General features: G+C 45.0%; 1 protein-coding gene across 6 annotated transcripts in view; it reads left to right on the forward strand.

Moving 5' to 3' along the window:
* Window positions 1-20189, forward strand: part of ARHGEF10 (Rho guanine nucleotide exchange factor 10) — a 231347-nt gene that overhangs the window by 18742 nt on the left and 192416 nt on the right. For 5 of the 6 annotated variants that reach the window (XM_075861926.1, XM_075861928.1, XM_075861929.1 and 2 more), the window contains exon 1: window positions 17016-17128. The exons of the other annotated variant lie outside the window; for it this stretch is intronic. The gene's annotated coding sequence lies outside the window, so the exon portion shown is untranslated. Of the gene's footprint in view, window positions 1-17015; window positions 17129-20189 lie in introns of those variants that run through there. 6 annotated transcript variants of the gene reach the window in all.

The raw sequence follows: 20189 nt of genomic DNA on the forward strand, positions 1-20189 counted from the left end.
TGGCAAGGCCCTAGCATGGGCGAACCCTATCTTGGAACGACAAGGACCAGAGACCCGTGACTTCCAGGGGTTCCTACGGACATTTCTCACAGTGTTTGAGGAGCCTGGATGAGTCTCGTTGGCAGCTGCCTCCCTGTTGAACCTTCGCCAGGGAGACACCTCCATGGGTGAGTACACCATTCAGTTCCATACCCTGGCAGGTGAGCTGTACTGGAACAACGAGGCCTTGGTGGCTACATTCTGGCAGGGACTGTCAGCAAGATCAAGGACGAACTGGCCGCTCGATATCTGCTATCTACCCTGGACGACTTAATATTGCTTGCCACCCGGGTTGATATGAGGCTCAGGGAACGATCCCAAGAGATTCATCGGGAGAGAAGACTCCCTAGGGTGGCCCCCACTTTCCAGCAGTCCCTGTTGCCCTCCCCAGGTGGCTCACCTAAGGTGCCTTAGCAAGTGGACTGGCTTAAGTTATCCGTCCAGGAGAAACAGCGCAGACGCACTTCGGGACTTTGTCTGTATTGCGGCCTTGGAGGTCATGTTGAGCGTCTGTGTCCTCAGAAGCCAAAGAACTCCAACGCCTAGGATTGGTTGGGGAGACAACCCTAGGCGATACAGCTCTGGATAGAGAACTCTCTTCTAAACGGTCTATCCCCGTGACTTTAATGTCCGGCGAGAAGACCCACCGGGCCTCTGCCTATCTGGACTCTGGGTCCGCAGCCAGTTTTATCCACAAAGACCTAGTGGATCTCCTCCAGTTGCCCACAACCTCCCTGGAGAGGCCATTGATCATTGCCTCGGTGAATGGACTACCTCTGCCAGACCAGATTGTAGCTGTGATTACTCACATCTCCTCAGGAGACACCAGCGCTCTCTTTCGCTTCACTCTGCTGTGTCCTGTAGGGTGTGCGTGCGCACGCTCATGCTCGGCCTTAAAGGGCCAGCGCGCGCACCTGAATTGTATATCAAATTAGCCCATGATTACCCTGGACTATAAGAAGGGCCCTGCCCCTTCCTTCATTGCCTGAGCGTTGTTGTGTTAGTCTTTGCAAATGGTCCCTTAGTGTTTTCCAGTTCCCAGTGTTCCTGTACCAGTATCCTGTATCCCATTCTACCTTGTTCCTGTGCCATTGAGAGTTGGAGTCGTATTGTGCCGCATACTACGCCTTCCGTGTTACACCACGCCTGGTGTCTGCCTGCTGCCAAGGACTCATCTGAGCCTACCATCGCTGCTGTCTGAAGTTACTACAGGTACACTTATTCGAACTATAGACTTTGACTTGGTATCCTGTTGGCCAGCTGCTATCCTGCTACGGCAGTATGGCCCAGTGGGTCCACGCACCCCATCGTGACACTGGGAAACTGAAAATATAATTCTTTGCAGGCTGAAATTGAAGAAAACTGAGATTCCTCCATTGTTTTTTGTGTTTAGTTTTTACGGCTCTCACTGTGCGGTAAAAACAACAACTTACATTGCGACTCAATACGATTATGCTGATACCAAATTTATATAGTTTTTTTTTCATATTTTACTACTTTTACAAAATAAATGCTATTTGTTAAAAAAAAAAACATTTGTATTGTTTCACCACATTCTGAGAGCCATAAATGTTTAGATTTTTTTTGTGAATTGAGTGGTGTGAGGGCTTATTTTTGCGGGATGAGCTGTAGTTTTTATTGCTACCATTTCTTGGTACATACAACTTTTGGATCACTTTTTATTAAAAAAAATTCAGAAATAAGGTGACCAAAAAACAGCAATTTTGACATTTTACATTTTTTACGTCGTTCACCGGGCAAATTAAATAATGATATATTGTAATAGTTCAGACTTTCACGGATGCAGCGATACCAATTTTGTTTATTTTTTTACATTGCTTTAGAGGAAAAATGTTTTGTTTTTGGAATTTAAATATTTATTTCCTTCACTAATAACTTTATTTTTTTTTACACTTCTAATTAGTCCCCATGAACCACTGATGTATTGTAATTGTAATTTTTACAGGTTTCTGCCACAGCGCAATCGCTGTTCCTGACCGTTAGTCACAGCGGTCAGCTGTAATACACAGCTAACACCCGAAGCATATGGCTCCATACATCAACCCCTGCACCACGACATGCTATTAAGTCGTGGTGTACGAAGGGGTTAATGCGCAGCGGATGGTGAAAGTGAAAATTAAAATTTTACACTGATGTGCCATTTTAGTGCACAATATATCGTGTCCAGTTTGTGCCACTGAAGACAAATACCTCATAAAATGTTAATAGGGTTCCCCCGGGTATGGCGATGCCATATCTGTGGACGTAAACTGTTGTTTGGGCACGCTGTAGGGCTCAGAAGAGAGGGAGCGTCATTTGGCTTTTGGAGCGCAGATTTTGCTTCTTGGTAGTTCTGTTTGGGGTTTTACTGGTGCTTCAGTTTATAATGTGGGGGAATATGTAAACGGTGCGGAGTACATCAGGGTATAATAAGAGGGTATAATAATGTGGTAAATAAATAATAATTCATAGATGTGTGGCCGGTGTCGCACTGATAAATGGTGCCCGATCTTATCCACTTTTGGAACACTCCGCACATTTTGCGTCGCCATATTCTGAGAGGCAGAACTTTTTTCTTTTTTCACCACCGGAGCTGTGTGAGGGCTTATTTGTTGTGGGACAATCTGTAGTTTTTATCGGTACCATTTTGGGGTACATGCGATTTTTTTGAACACTTTTTATTCCATATTTTGGCAAACAAGGTGACCAAAAAACATCAATTCTGACAATGTTTTTTATTCCTTTTTCTTTATGGTGTTCACCCAGGGCTAAAAAAGACAATTTTACTTTATTCTGCGGGTCAATAAGATTACGACGATAACGTATGTTTATAGTTTTTTATGTTTTGCAACGTTTGCGCAATAAAATCACTTTTTTTTATAAAATAATACACTTTTTGTGTCACCATATTCTGAGAGCCTTAACTTTTTTATATTTCAGTCAAAAAAGCTGTGTAAGGAATTGTTTTTTGCGGGACGGGTTGCAGTTTTTATTGGTACTATTTTGGGGCACATGCGACTTTTTAATCACTTTTTATTCTATATTTTGGGAGGGTGGTGACCACAAAATAGTGATTCTGGCATGGTTTTCTACTTTTTTTTTGCGGTGTTCACCGTGCGGGAAAAATAATATTTTGGTTTTATAGTTTGGGTCGTTACGAATGCGATAATACCAAATATGTGTAAAATACTTATTATAGGAAAAAAAGCATTTTAAACTTTTATTTTTACACTTTTATAAAACATTTTTATTAACTTATTTTTTGTCCCACTAGGGGACTCGAAGACTTGCAGCACTGATTAATACTACAATACATTACACTACCTAGGTAGTGTAATGTATTCTGTCAGTTTGACACTGACAGTGACGTAATAGTAAGGGTATGTTCACACGGCCTATTTACGGACGTAATTCGGGCGTTTTTGCCCCGAATTACGTCTGAAAATAGCGCCTCAATAGCGCTGACAAACATCTGCCCATTGAAAGCAATGGGCAAACGTTTGTCTGTTCACACGAGGCGTAAATTTACGCGCCGCTGTCAAATGACGGCGCGTAAATAGACGCCCGCGTCAAAGAAGTGACCTGTCACTTCTTTGGCCGTAATTGGAGCCGTTATTCATTGACTCCAATGAATAGCAGCGCTAATTACGGCCGTAATTGACGCGGCGTTCAAGCGCCTGCACATGCCGGTACGGCTGAAATTACGGGGATGTTTTCAGGCTGAAACATCCCCGTAATTTCAGCCGTAACGGACGCCCTCGTGTGAACATACCCTAAGCCTTTGAGGACCAGCATGGCATACCCAGATGCCATTGTCTGCGCTTATTCTGGTGAAGCACATTTCACATACTAGAAACCGGATAGCAGCAGAGCTCATCACGTTTTCTTCCATGCGCTCTGCTACTGCCAGTTACAGCAGTGTATAGAGGGAGAAGACGGGACAGGGAGGCGCCGCAGACCTGCGCTTCTTCTAGTGAAGCGCCTTTCACATACTAGAGACCGGACATCAGCAGAGCTCATCACATTCTGTTCCATGCGCTCTGCTGCCTGCTACTCTATAGAGGACTGTATAGTACAGGGGTCTCAAACACGCGGGCCGCATGCGGCCCCTGGGGCTGTCATCTGCGGCCCGCGGGACACAGAGTCGCTAGTATCGGCTTTGCTCCGAGACTCTGGAATTCCCTGACATCGCTGTCCACATATGAACAGCGATGTCTGGGGCTTCCCCAGAGCAGGAGTCCCGGGCAGAGCGCTAGTACAGGCTCTGCTCCGGGACTCTGTGGAATTCCCTGACATCCCTGCCCATATATGGACAGTGTGTCAGGGTCTTCCCCAGAGCGGAGTCCCGGGCAGAGTGCTAGTATCGTCTCTGCTCTGGGACGCTGCGGAATTCCCTGACATTGCTGCCCATATATGGACAGTATGTCAGGGTCTTCCCCAGACCGGAGTCCCTGTCAGAGCGCTAGTATCGGCTCTGCTCCGGGACTCTGTGGAATTCCCTGACATCGCTGCCCATATATGGACAGTGTGTCAGGGTCTTCCCCAGAGCGGAGTTCCGGGCAGAGCGCTATTATCGGCTCTGCTCCGGGACTCTGGGGAAGCCTCTGACATCGCTGTCCATACATCGACAATGATGTCAGGGGCTTCCCTAGAGCAGGAGTCCTAGTGATGTCAGGAGCACAGCTGGAGTCCCAGGAAGAGCCTACTAGCGCTCTGCCCAGGACTCCAACTCTGGGGTTGCCCCTGACATCTCTGTCCATATATGGACAGTGATGTCAGGAGCAGAGCTGGAATCCCAGGCAGAGTGCCAGAAGCGGCTCTGCTCCGGGACTCCGGCTCTGGGCAAGCCCCTGACATCACTGTGGTAGCATCTGCGGAGGGCACTGTGGCAGCATCTGCGGAGGGCACTGTGGCAGCATCTGCGGAGGGCACTGTGGCAGCATCTGCGGAGGGCAATGTGGCAGCATCTGCGGAGGGCACTGTGGCCTTATCTGCGGAGGGCACTGTGGCCTTATCTGCGGAGGGCACTGTGGCAGCATCTGCGGAGGGCACTGTGGCCTTATCTGCGGAGGGCACTGTGGCCTTATCTGTGGAGGGCACTGTGGCCTTATCTGCGGAGGGCACTGTGGCCTTATCTGCAGAGGGCACTGTGGCCTTATCTAGGGGTGTATTGCATTATCTACAGAGGGCACTGTAGCAGCATCTGCAGAGGGCACAGCGGCAGCATCCACCGAGGGCACTGCGGCAGCATCCACCGAGAGCACTGCGGCAGCATCCACCGAGGGCACTGCGGCAGTATCTGCGGAGGGCACTGTGGCCTTATCTGCAGAGGGCACTGTGGCCTTATCTGCAGAGGGCACTGTGGCCTTATCTAGGGGTGTATTGCATTATCTGCAGAGGGCACTGTAGCAGCATCTGCAGAGGGCACAGCGGCAGCATCCACCGAGGGCACTGCGGCAGCATCCACCGAGAGCACTGCGGCAGCATCCACCGAGGGCACTGCGGCAGCATCCACAGAGGGCACTGTGGCACTATCTAAAAAGGGGCTGCCCAATCTTGACATGTGTGCTAACTGAGCCGCCGGACTGCATTTAGCGACACTTAAACTGGAAAGCTGGATTGTTGAAATAAGCACGTGGAGAAATATCTCAAATTTTAAACCTAGCGGTATTATTGTAGTAATGTAGTAGTATTATTATTATTATTATTATTATTATAGTAATGTAGTATTATTATTATAGTAATATAGTGTTATAGTAGTTCAAATAACTAATTGATTAACAATAATTTTGTATTGTATCAAATTTGAAAGTAATGCGGCCCGTTCCAGTTTTTTCTATATGCGGCCCACTTACCCGTTACTTTGTTTGAGACCCCTGGTATAGTACATAAGAGGCAGAGAGACTTTCCTGATGTCACGATGGGGGCGTGCACATCTGACGTCAGGATGGGCCGCCGCCCACCCGTGCACACATGCAGCAGAGTCTGTACACAGAGTACATTGAAACGGTGTACGGATTTTTGCTAGCAACAGGAACAATAAAATAAATAAAATATAGTTGAAAAGTGTCAGAGTGGCCATTTAAAACACATAACTCAAAAGGGAGCCCAAATTAAGTAATAAAGTAGATTACAAAATATATTTACATCACACATGCTGCTAGAAAATAAAACAGTTGATCGAACGTAGTTACGCTTTAACTCAGAATGCCCGAATTGGCTACGCTTTTATTCTTATATTTGCACTATGTTGCTTGCATACAATACAAGAATTTGTATATTGTCTTCCACTATGCATGCAAATATAGATGGATGCAAACAAGTTTTCCGTGAAACATAAGCGAATATAAGCCTGAAGAAGCGACGTCTGAGACATATTCATATGCAGAAGCTCATTTTTTTTATTGCATCTACTCTTGTTCCCACACAGCTCAATTGGAACAGGGCATGTTGCAGCAAGAGCAGAGCTCACTGGTGCCTGCAGCACTATAGTGTTAAAGTGGACTTCTATTTGTTAGAATAAAAAACACAGGGTGTGTGTTACAGGGTATTCCAGGGTCGTAGCTGGAGGGGGCAGGCGGGGCGTGTGCCCTGGGCGCAAATTAGAGGGGGGCGCCAGCGCCACTCCCTCCTGCACTATAATTGTACCTGTGTCTATAGGACACAGGTACAATTACAAGCAATGAATGGCCGGGTACATTCCGTGCCCGGCCAGTCAGCTCTTTTCCATGAGAGAAGCGGTATCGCGCTTCCGTCGATGAAAGTCGCTGACTGACAGGGAAAGTCATTCTGCCCAGCCAATCAGCGCCTTTCATAGACGCTTCGTTCAACCCCCAGGAGACCTGCGCAGAAGAGAGCAGGTCTCCATTGCAGCTGGCCGGCGCGGGAGCGGGACTAAGGTGAGTTTGAATCGTTTGTTATTTTATTGTAATAAAAAAGTGTGTGGCTTTATCTACAAGGGGGGCCTTATCTATGGGGGGGCTTTATCTTCAAGGGGGGGCTTAATCTACAAGGGGGGCTTTATCTACGGGGGGCTTTATCTACGGGGGGGCTTTATCTACGGGGGGGCTTTATCTACAGGGGGGTTTTTATCTACGGGGGGGCTTTATCTACGGGGGGGCTCTATCTACAGGGGGCTACATACTGGGGTGGGCTATCTATGGAGCACTATATACAGGGGTGAGCTATATATACAGGGGGCTAAATACAGGGGTGGGCTATCTATGGAGCACTATATACAGGGGTGGGCTATATATACAGGGGGCTAAATACAGTGGTGGGCTATCTATGGAGCACTATATACAGGGGTGGGCTATATCTATAGGGGGGCTATATACAGGGGTGTGCTATCTGTGGAGCACTATATACAGGGGTGGAATATATGTGGAGCACTATATACAGGGGTGGACCATATGTGGAGCACTATATAAATGTGTGGGCTATATCTACAGGGGGCTATATACAGGGGTGGGTTATCTATGGAGCACTATCTACAGGGGGCTATATACAGGGGTGGGCTATCTGTGGAGCACTATATACAGGGGTGGGCTATATCTACAGGGGGGCTATATATAGGGGAGGGCTATCTGTGGAGCAATATATACAGGTGTGGGCTATATCTACAGGGGGCTATATACAGGGGTGGGCTATCTGTGGAGCACAATAGGGGGAGCTATTTGTGGGACACTATATACAGAGGTGGGCTATATGGGGGCACTATCTACAGGGGGCTCTATGGTGGCACTATCTACAGGGGGCTCTATGGCAGGCACTATCTACAGGGGGCACGGTGTGTGTGTGTGTGTGTGTGTGTGTATGTGTGTGTGTGTGTGTGTGACACGGTGTATGGTACGCTATTATATTTAGGGGCGTAGTGTGTGGTATAATGAGAGCTTTATCTTTGTTTATAGGTGTAGAAATGTAGGAAAAGTGAGAAGTTGAAGACATGTGAGCGGCAAACTGCAGAAATGGGCTGTGACCGGGAGAAGTCATCATAGAGGTCTGGACCGGATGGAGAAAAAGAACTAGAATCTGAGACGTCACCGGTGAGTCACTTAATGTAAATGTTTATTCTGCCTCTAATCAGTAATGTAGTCACTGTATGATCTGCAGTGAGATGGTGGTATGATTGATGGGATTTATTTTTGTGAAACAGCATCTCCCAGCATATCCTTACCATTGTTCGGGCCATGCTGGGAGCTGGAAACAATTTAGTGCAAACCTATACGACAGCTGTATTTGTGCTGGTGCTGTATATATGTAATTGTAAACACTAGAATCGCTATTTGTTGGTCACCTCACCTCCCACAAAAAATGGAATAAAAAGTGATCAAAACGTCGCTTGTACCCCAAAATGGTATCATTAAAAGCTTATCCCGCAAAAAATAAGCCCTCTAACACTTAATCGACGGAAAAATAAAAAAAGTTATGGCTCTTAGAATATAAAATTATTTTTTTTACACTTCGTTTTTTCCTTGTAAATGTAGTAAAATATAGAAAAAACAATATATATTTGTTATCGCCGTAATCGTATTGACCCGCATAATAAATTTAACATGTTGTTTTAATTTCACAGTGAATTCCGTAAAAACAAAGCGCAAAAAACAATGGAGGAATCTATGTTTTTTTCATTTTCTACCCCACAAATATTTTTTTTCCTAGTACATTATATGGCACAATAAATGGCACTACGAAAAACTAGGTGGGGAGGAAAATTAAAATATGAAAGTTGTTTACGACGGGAAGGGGTTAAAACCAGCATTCGATATGCTGCCATAATACGGGTGCAGAAATGTGCCCGTATTACACTGTTTACATCACGAATATTTTAAAAGTATATTGTAATTTAGCACACTAAGGCCCCATGCACACGACCGTATTTTTGTCCACCCGTAAATACTGGCATAAATACGGGTCCTTGGTCACACGTATTCGACCCGTATTGCACCAGTATTTACGGGCACGTTTTTGGCTGCAAAATTGCACTGCACTAATCGGCAGCCCCTTCTCTCTATCAGTGCAGGATAGAGATAAGGGACAGCCCTTTCCGTAATAAAAGTAAAATAAATTCATACTTACCCGGCCGTTGTCTTGGTGACGCGTCCCCCTCTTGACATCCAGTCCGACCTCCCTGGATGACGCGGCAGTCCATGTGACCGCTGCAGCCTGTGATTGACCTGTGATTGGCTGCAGCGGTCACATGGGCTGTAACGTCATCCCAGGAGGCCGGACTGGAGGAAGAAGCAGGGAGTTCTGGGTAAGTATGAACGTCTTTTTTTTTTTTACAGCTTTATCTATATTGTGATCGGTAGCCACTGTCCAGGGTGCTGAAACAGTTTAACTCTTTCAGCCAATCGTTTAACTCTTTCAGCACCCTGGACAGAGACTATTTACTGACGTCGCCTAGCAACGCTCCTGTAATTACGGGTGCACACATGTAGTCACCCGTAATTACGGGAGCCCCATAGACTTCTATGGGCTGCCCGTGCCGTAATTACGGCCTGAAATAGGACATGTTCTATCTTTTTCAACGGCATGGGCACCTTCCCGTAAGCATACGGGGAGGTACCCGTGGCCAATAGAAGTCTATGGGTCCGTAATTACGGGCCGTAATTACGGGAGTTTTTACGGTCGTGTGCATGGGGCCTTAGTGTAATTTGGTGGTCATTTTGCTAGAGGGAGTAGTCCCTCTACTGCTATAAAATGATGACGTTTGATGCAGCAGTTTGTCTCATTCATTGGGAATGAAGCCCATAATGAAAAAACATGACAATGGGGCTCAGGAATTAAATTAACTTTTTCAGCAATTGAAATACACCATAATTTTAATTTCACTTCAACATGTTACTGTCATGGGGACCTATAAAAGAAGCCTAGAAGTAGACATGAGCAAAAAATTTTGCTAGGTTCGAGACTTGCAGCCATTAGGATAATACAAAACTGAGCACCCAATCAGGAGTGTGCTTAAAATCATCTGACACAACACATCCCCAATATTTTAGTCAGTGAAGTATTGTGCTATTTACATAGTTGACAGTAACTTGAAGGCTGTGTGCACACATTGCGGTAGTGAGCTGTGTGGTAAAAAATTCACCCACTGTAAAACACGTGCAGTTGCTGACAATCGCACTCCCGCATCGTGTGGACAGAGATCTGCAGGTCAGCCATTCAGTGCCAGTGTGTCAAGGCACTAAAATCATACCTCCCAACTTTTACGAATCACAAAGAGGGACAACTGATGCGGCGCGCGTACCGTGTCGTGGTAATTTTTTCCTCCACAGAGTATCATGCTCCCATAGTGCCCATATATGCCCTCTCGCTGCCCCCACACAGTATAATGACCTCTAGATGCCACCGTACAGTATAATGCCCCCCATAGCTGCCACCATACAGTATAATGCCCCTATAGACACACCCTTACAGTATAAAGCCCACACATATGCCCCCATGGAATATAATGCCCAAACAAATTCCCCCATACAACATAATGCCCCATACAGTATAATGCCCCCCATAGCTGCCCCATACAGCATAATTGTAAAGGGTTTGCCAGACACAGGTTCTGTGTCGACGCCCGGGGTTAATCAGCCCTCATCAGCTACAAGGTCTGCTAGAGTGACGCGATCTGTTACCACTCAGGCTTGCAGGCTGAGGAGAGGGAGAACCTATCACAGCCTGGCCTGACGGTTCTAGCTCCCGCCCTTGGTCTATTTATACCCTCACTTGCAGCATGCTCCTTGCCTGTGATTGTCTGGTTTCCTGGCTCTGCGATTCCTGCTATTCACCCGATTGACCGCTGTTACTTACTTGACCCTGACTTGCCTGACTTTTCTCCTGTTCTGATTTTGCTACTACGTACTCCCCTTGTTCGTTTCGACTCATTCACCACTGCCTGTTGCTCACGGTGTCTCCGTGGGCAACTGCCCCTACCCCGCTTGCTTCTGTGTGCCCTTGTCTTGTGTTGTCTGTCTTGCACTTACTGAGCGTAGGGACCATCGCCCAGTTGTACGCCGTCACTTAGGATGGGCCGTGCAAGTAGGCAGGGACTGAGTTGCGGGTAGATTAGGGCTCACCTGTCCATCTCCCTACCCCGATTCATTACAATAATGCCCCCACAGCAGCCCCCATACAGCATAATGCCCCATAGCTGCCCTTATACATTATAATGCCCCATAGCTGCCTCATACAGTATAATGCCCCCACAGATGCCCCCATACAGTATAATGCCCCCATACAACATAATGCCCTCATAGCTGGCCTTATACATGATAATGCCCCATAGCTGTCCCATACAGCATAATGCCCATATAGCTTCTCCATACAGTATAATGCCCCCAAAGCTGCCCCATACAGTATAATGCCCCCTTAGCAGCCCCCATACAGTATATTGCCGCCTTAGCTGCCCGATACAGTATAATGCCCCCTTAGCTGCCCCTAGTGCCAGTGCCCACATGTAAAGTGCCAATGTAGATAGTATCACACCCCCCTTGAAGATAGCGCCATTGGGACTCCCTCTAGAAGTGGAATCCCCAGCCAGAGCATAGACCGTATTTGGTATCGCCGCGTCCGTAATGACCCTGACTATAAAGCTATTACATTACTTAACCCGCATGGTGAACGGCGTAAAAAATTATATAAAAAACCATGGAAAAATTGCTGTTTTCTGTGAATCCTGTCTTTAAAAAAATGTGATTAAAAAGTGATCAAAAAGTCGCATCTACTCCAAAATGGTACCAATAAAAACTACAAGTCTTCCCGCAAAAAAAAACCCCTCATACAACCGCATCGGCGAAAAAATAAAAACGTTACGGCTCTACAAATATGGAGACACAAAAACAAATAATTTTGAAAAAAAAGCGTTTTTACTGTGTAAAAGTAGTAAAACATACAAAAACTATACAAATTTGGTATCGTAACAACCCGCTGAATAAACTTATTGTGTTATTTATACCACACGGTAAACGGCGTAGATTTAGGACGCAAAAAAGAGTGGCGAAATTTCCGATTTTTTTCTATCCCCCCACAAAAAAGTTAATAAAAGTTAATAAATAATATGTACCTAAAAATGGTGCTATTAAAAAATACAACTTGTCCCGCAAAAAACAAGACCTTATACAGCTATGTCGACGCAAAAATATAAAAGTTATAGCTCTTGGAATGCGACGATGGAAAAATGTAAAAAATAGCCTGGTCATTAAGGTCTAAAATAGGCTGGTCATTAAGGGGTTAATGGCTGTAGATTTTGCAGGTAACACAATGTGGTCATTAACAATCAATAAAAGAATGTGTAATTTTGGTGCTCTGTAAAAATATTGAGTTTTTTTGGTGCTCTTTACATACAGTACATCATTCCAGGGGGGTTTTCTTCTTCATCTTTTACACAGGCAGAAGGCTGCATGCCAATTAAAAGAAAAATGAGTGTAGCCACATGCACACAATGCGCATAATGTGCGGACTTGCCACACAGATTTCCTGTGGCAAATCTGCAGCGTAATACAGTACCAGCAAAGTTAAAGAGATGTCAAGTAATCTCATCTACACGTTGCAGACAGTTTAACACATAAATTGACCTGCGGTGCAGATTTACCTTGTATTCCCATCTCTAAATTGTATCTGATAAGTTTATTAGAAAAAAAGCACACCAAAATCTGCAGCAGATATTCTTCACGTTTCCACATCAAAATGTCAAATCTGCATCTAAAAATGAATCCAAGAACGAAATCTTAACTGTGGATTTTACCTGCGTTTATCTGTGGTTTAGATTGAGATTAAATTAGCCTAAGGGCCTATTCAGATGAGTGATGTTCAAGTCTGGGTGCTGTCCGAGTATAGAACTGACAACACACGGACTGAACGCTGACGCATTAACCCCTTAGTGACCAACAATACGCCTTTTCACGTTCCTCACGCCTTTTCACGTTCGCCTAGTCTAAGTCCTGCACGGGTCTCCCGTGCTGGCTGGAGCCGGGGCTCTGCTGTCTGATGACAGCTGAGCTCCTGCTCCAATGCCCGCGATTGAAGTTTACTTAGATCGCGGCCGTTTAACCCGTTAAATGCCGCCGTCAATAGCGACCGCGCCATTTAACTTGTTTACAGAGGGAGTGAGCTCCCTCTGTCACCCATCGGCGGCCCGCGAATGCAATCGCGGGTCTCCGATGGGTTGTCATGGCAGCCGGGGGCTTGATAAAAGCCCCCAGGTCTGCCCTGGACATATGCCTGTTAGGACGCGCCGGAGGCACGTCCTAATAGATTGCCTGTCAGATTTATACGAAGTATACCAGAGCATTATAGCAGCGATCTGAAGTTCGCATAGTAAAGTCCCCTAGTGGGACTAATGAAATAAATAATAAATGTGAAATAAAGATTATTAATAAAAATTACAGTAAAAAAATAAATAAAACCATTTTTTTCCATAAAAAGTGGTTTTATTTAGTAAAAGTGTAAAAAATAAATAAAAGTACACATATATGGTATCGCCGCGACCGTAATGACTCCATTAATAAAGTTAATATGTAATTTAAACCGCAAGGTGAACACCGTAAAAAAAAAAAAACGCAAAAAACAATGGCGAAATTGCAATTTTTTTCCATTGCCCCCCAAAAAAATCATAATAAAAATGAATCAATAAGTCCCATGCACCCCAACACAGTACCAATCAAAACTACTTCTCGTCCCGCAGAAAACAAGCCCAAAAAATCACTACATTGATGGAAAAATAAAAAAGTTACGGCTCTTGGAAAGCGACGATGCAAAAACAAATAATTTTAGTTCAAAAGTGTTTTTATTGTGCAAAAGTCGTAAAACATAAAAAACCTATACATATGTGGTATCCCCGTAATCGTACCGACCCATAGAATAAAGATAATGTGTTATTTACGCCGCACAGTGAACGGCGTCAATTTAAAAACGCCTAGATCAATGGTGGAATTACAGTTTTTTTTTATAATCCCCCCAAAAAAAGTTAATAAAAGTTAATAAAAAAATTATATGTACCCAAAAATGGTGCTATTAAAAAGTACAACTAATCCCGCAAAAAACAAGTCCTCATACAGCTATGTAGACAAAAAAATAAAAAAGTTATAGCTCTTTGAATGCGACTATAGAAAAACAAATAAAATAGCTTGGTCATTAAGGCCTAAAATGGGCTGGTCACTAAGGGGTTAAAGAGGCTCTGTCACCAGATTTTGCAACCCCTATCTGCTATTGCAGCAGATAGGCGCTGCAATGTAGATTACAGTAACGTTTTTATTTTTAAAAAACGAGCATTTTTGGCCAAGTTATGACCATTTTTGTATTTATGCAAATGAGGCTTGCAAAAGTCCAAGTGGGCGTGTATTATGTGCGTACATCGGGGCGTTTTTACTACTTTTACTAGCTGGGCGTTCTGACGAGAAGTATCATCCACTTCTCTTCAGAACGCCCAGCTTCTGGCAGTGCAGACACAGCGTCTTCTCGAGAGATCACGCTGTGACGTCACTTCCTGCCCCAGGTCCTGCATCGTGTCGGACGAGCAAGGACACATCTGCACCAGAGGCTACAGATGATTCTGCAGCAGCATCAGCGTTTGCAGGTAAGTAGCTACATCGACTTACCTGCAAACGCCGATGCCAGAAGCTGGGCGTTCTGAAGAGAAGTGGATGATACTTCTCGTCAGAACGCCCAGCTAGTAAAAGTAGTAAACACGCCCTCATGTAACACACATAATACACGCCCAGTTGTACTTTTACTTTAAACACGCCCAGTTGGACTTTTGCAAGCCTCATTTGCATAAATACAAAAATGGTCATAACTTGGCCAAAAATGCTCGTTTTTTAAAAATGAAAACGTTACTGTAATCTACATTGCAGCGCCTATCTGCTGCAATAGCAGATAGTGGTTGCAAAATCTGGTGACAGAGCCTCTTTAAAGTCAATGGGCTCATTTACATGCCCGACCATTTTCGTACAGAGAAAATTGCAGAATGCACTAGTTTAGACCAATTCTCGTTAGACTCGCCCAGTCAAGTTGGACCGCACACGATGCTACGCTCGTCTGAAGGAGGCCTAAGGCTGGATTCACACATTGCCTATTTGTTGCAGATTTCGTTGCATACTTTTGAGCCAAAGTCTGAAGTGGATCCAAGAGGAAGGAGAACTAGAAGTTATTTATTTATATTTCCCATTGCTTTTAAAACTATTAGGGTATGTTCACACAGTCAAACGACTGTGGCTGTCAAACGACGAGGCTGTCAAACGACGACGCGTAAATTGACTGCCTCGGCAAAGAAGTGCAGGACACTTCTTTGCAACGTAATTTGAGCCGTTCTTCATTGAAGTCAATGAAGAGCAGCTCAAGATTTACGAGCGTCAAAGACGCCTCGCATAATGCGAGGAGGAGCTTTTACGGCTGAAACGAGGCAGCTGTTTTCTCCTGAAAACAGTCTGTCTTTTCAAACGTAAAAGCCTCTCATCGTGTGCACATACCCTTTTTGCTACGTGTGGGGTGCGGCACATTTTCTGAATCCGTTCCATTCATCTGAATAGAACTTGCAGAAATCCATGCACCTGCTGCAGAAACAACCCCATATAGATGTAGGCTGAGTTCCCACGTAGTGTAATCGCTGCAGAATTTCCGCAATGGAATTCTGTGCGAAAATTCTGCAGCATTTACAGTAGTCGTAAAGTTAGGGCGGATTCACACGAACGTGATTTGCGTCCGTGCAGCCCGCGTTGTTTTCACGCGCCACGCACAGACCAATAGAAGTCTATGGGGCAGTACAGACAGTCCGTGTTTTTTGCGCAGCGTTTGTCCGCTGCGTAAAAAGCGCAACAAGTTCTATATCTCTGCATTTTTCACGCATCACGCACCCATTGAAGTCAATGGGTGCGTGAAAATCACGCATGCCCCACGGAAGCACTTCCGTGGGACGCGCGTTATTCGTGCAATAACAGTAAAAGAATGAATGTAAACAGAAAAGCACCACGTGCTGTTCTGTTTACAAACATCCAAACGGAGTGTCATAAAGATGGCGGCTGCGTGAAAAGCACGCAGCCGCGCATCCATATGGACAGGGCACACGGAGCTGTCAAGTGCCTTTTGCGCACGCAAAACGCACACACTCGTCTGAATCTGGCCTTAAAGAGGCTCTGTCACCAGATTTTGCAACCCCTATCTGCTATTGTGAGCTATGAAATGCATTATCTCAGTCCCTTACATGCAATCTAAGGGTATGTTCACACACCCTATTTATGGACGTAATTCGGGCGTTTTAGCCCCGAATTACGTCTGAAAATACGGCCCCAAAGCGTCGGCACACATCTGCCCATTCATTTAAATGGGCTTTACGATGTACTGTGCCGACGGTCAAAGAAGTGCCTGTCACTTCTTGAGACGTAATTGGAGCCGTTTTCCCTTGACTCCATGGAAAAACAGCTCCAATTACGTCCGTAATGGACGCAGCGAAAAGCGCCTGCACTTGCCATTACGTAAACAGCTCCGGGATTTCAGCCGTTACGGACGTGCACGTGTGAACATACCCTAATAGACATCAGCATGCTGCTAGAATGCAATTTTGACTTTGGTCAAAAGTAGGGACTGCATCTTTCACTATTCATGGGAGGGTGCACTTTACAGGCACTAGGCTGTGTTCACACATGCAGTTTTGATGTAAAACCACTGGTTCATCTCCACAGCTGCGAGGTTTTTTTTTTTTCTCATCACTTTCACTAGTTCACTACAATAATGACAAATTCTCCATCTCCAGCCAAAACTCCACACAAGTCCGTCCTATTGACAGCTGTTGGGGGAAAAAGCCATAGGGCGGTCACATGACCTCAGTGGAATGCCGCCGCTGCGCATACAAGTGTGTGTGTGGGGGCAGAGAGGCACAGTCTACCCCACTCTAGCTTTTGATCGACAGGCGCCTCAACCAATAGAGGAGGAGAGCTGCATGAAGCCAGCCAATCAGCTCCTTGTCCCAGCCGGCGGACGCCTTGCACATCCCAGTTTGAAAAAATAGCATAAAGAATGAGAAAAAACTTGGATGACTGTCGCTGGTAGAGGAGGAGTGGGGTGTGAGGAGACGGAGGCTGCGGCGTCTTCATCATGGATGGTGAGTGTTCTCCTTGCGGCCAACACTGCACTTTTTGTGATGTAAACGGAGATTAGTGACGCGTCTGATATAGTCGGTAGCTATACTTGAAGTGACTGGCAGCACAGTGGTAGTGATATGCCCGCTATATGGGCGATCTGTGAGTGGTTGTGCTATTTATCAAGGGGTTAACAGCGGTAATCATAAGAATGACTATGGTAATAAAGTATCGATACAATCAATTCAAGCCCTGTCAATTATGATCAACCTGCTCCACCTGACAACCTGATTGGACACATTGCTAATCCTTGCGTGTATGGGACACGTGGTTAAAGGGGAACTCCAGTGTAACAGGTTTCTTGAGAATTATTTTGTGACATTATAGGGTAGATGACTTGGTGGCACTTTTTGATTTCAGGCAGGAACACTTTTTTCTTTGATACCAACGAATCACCATCCAACAAAAGCCGCGCTATGTCGCGGTGAGGAATATACAGTAGAATTGTTACTCCCTGGATCTCCGCCTTGACTTTCCTGTGACCCTAATCTGCTGCATATTTTCCAGCGCACTTCACATATCTGACTTATCTGCCTACTGGATCACCACGCCACGACTCCTCCACTATTTCCCTAGTGTGCCATCACTATTCATGCTGGCACAGCATTGCTGTAGGTGGCAGATCTATCAATCGGGTGCAGGCCACAAACACCATGTCGAACCCAGTGTTGTTTTCTGACACTTTAGAAGAGGTGAAAAATTCTTAATTAAAGTGTCACTCTTGACCTGACTCTGAAGACCCGCCTGATTTTTCCCAATACATTTTATTTTTTGTCGGAAAAAGTTTCACTGGCGCTTCATTAATATGGCATTTGGGCTGAATAGCATATTTTGTTGGTGTATTTACGCCAGAAAACTGGCAGAAATGGGTATAAAACTGGCAGAAATCCATTGATAAATGTCACACTAGGATTTGTGATTTGACTTCTTCATCACTTCATCTAACGATAAGAACGCATTCACACGCACGTATTTCTGTCAGTTGTTAGCATCAGTATTTAGAAGCCAAAACCAGGAGTGGAACCTACAAAGAAAAGAGGTGTAAGGCCCCATGCACACGAACGTGCTTTTGCGGCCGCAATTCCCCCGAAAATCCACGGGAGAATTGCGGCCCCATTCATTCATATGGGCCCATGCTCACGGCTGTGGTTTTCACGGTCCGTGCCTGGCCCCGGAGCCCGGACCGCAGAAAGAACGGACAAGCCTTATTACGGCCGTGTTCTGCGGTCCGGGCTCATTGAAAATAATGGCCGCGGCCATGTGCACAGCCCGCAATATGCGGCGGCTCGTGGCTGTCACTCCGTGCCCGGCCGACCCGGAAATCATGGCCGTGCACATGGCTACGGTCATGTGCATGAGGCCTAAGTCTTTCCAAAAATGTGTGTTGTCCGTAAGCGATCGTTGTATGTAATAATGACTGGCCTCGTGGTAATGTGATAAGTGAAGGAATCTGTAAAGACGCTCGCAGTCCATGTTCCCAGTAAGCCTTTGTAGCCAATGAGTGGGCAGTTGGGGTCCTGGGCACTGTTCCCACTAAGGATGTGTTCATATTGTGTTTGAACACTACGTTTTCCATATGTGCCGGGAAAGCTTCTCACGCATATGCTGAATGTATCCATAGGGCCCATTTGACCTGAGATATATTAAGAGCGTCCACATACCTCGAGCCAGTACATAGTAGTAGACTGCACTTTTCCACACAGTTCTTTCTCTTCCTACGCTGATCATAGAGAGGTGTTCAGGGAGGGGATGCAGAGGACGGAGCAGCTGTAACTGTACAGCTGCTCCATCCTCTCTGTGATTAAGGGGCGCCCAGGGAATGTCTGCTCCGATTTAATTAATAAACAGAACTTCGGTATCTCTCACTGCGTCAACTATGAAAATAGCATATATTGCTAGTTGACGCATTGGGAAATACAGGAATTCTGTGTTTTAATTACTCGGTCATCACTATCTGTCTAACGTGTACGTCGCTCCCGCTAAACGTTTCCATGGGTCTCCATACTGAAGCCAAATGAGTGTAGTTTTGGCCTCCGTCAGGCTGGTATACGACAGTATACTTTATATTTTTTTTTAACCCCTTAAGGATGCAGCCTAGTTTGGGACTTAAGGCTCAGAGCCCATTTTTCAATTCTGACATATTTCAATTTATGTGGTAATACCTTCGGAATGCTTAAACCTATCCAAGCGATTCTGAGATTGTTTTCTCGTGAGACATTGGGCTTTATGTTAGTGGTAAAATTTGGTCGATATATTCAGTGTTTATTGGTGAAAAATTGCAAAATTTAGAGAAAATTTTGAAAAAATTGCATTTTTCAGAATTGAAATGCATCTGCTTGTAAAACAGACGGTTATACCACCGAAAATAGTTACTAGTTCACATTTCCCATATGTCTACTTTAGATTGGCATCGTTTTTTGAACGTTCTTTTCTTTTTCTTGGACGTTACAAGGCTTATAACATAAACAGCAATTTCTATTCTTTTTAAGAAAATTTCACAAGCCTTTTTTTTAAGGTACCTCTTCAGTTCTGAAGTGGCTTTGAGGGGCCGATGTATTAGAAACCCTGATAAAACAACCCATTTTAAAAACTAGACCCCTCAAAGTATTCAAAACAGCATTTAGAAAGTTTTTTTTAACACTTTATGCATTTCACAGGAACTAAAGCAAAGTGGAGGTGAAATTTGCAAATTTCATTTTTCTTGCTGAATTTCAATTGTATTAAAAAAAATTCTGTAACACAGAAGGTTTTACCAGAGAAACACTACTAAATATGTATTGTCCAGATTCTGCAGTTTTTTTTAGAAATGTCCCACATGTGGCTCTAGTGCGCTCGTGGACTAAAACACAAGCCCCAGAAGCAAAGAAGCACCTAGTGCATTTTGGGGCCTCTTTATTTTTTTTTTTAATTAGAATATATTTTAGGCAGCATGCCAGGTTTGAAGAGGTGTTGAGGTGCCAAAACAGTAGGAATCCCCCAAAAGTGACCCGATTTTGGAAACTACACCCCTCAAGGAATTCATTT

Source organism: Rhinoderma darwinii, chromosome 4, assembly GCF_050947455.1.
Source record: "Rhinoderma darwinii isolate aRhiDar2 chromosome 4, aRhiDar2.hap1, whole genome shotgun sequence".
Lineage (NCBI taxonomy): Eukaryota > Metazoa > Chordata > Amphibia > Anura > Rhinodermatidae > Rhinoderma > Rhinoderma darwinii.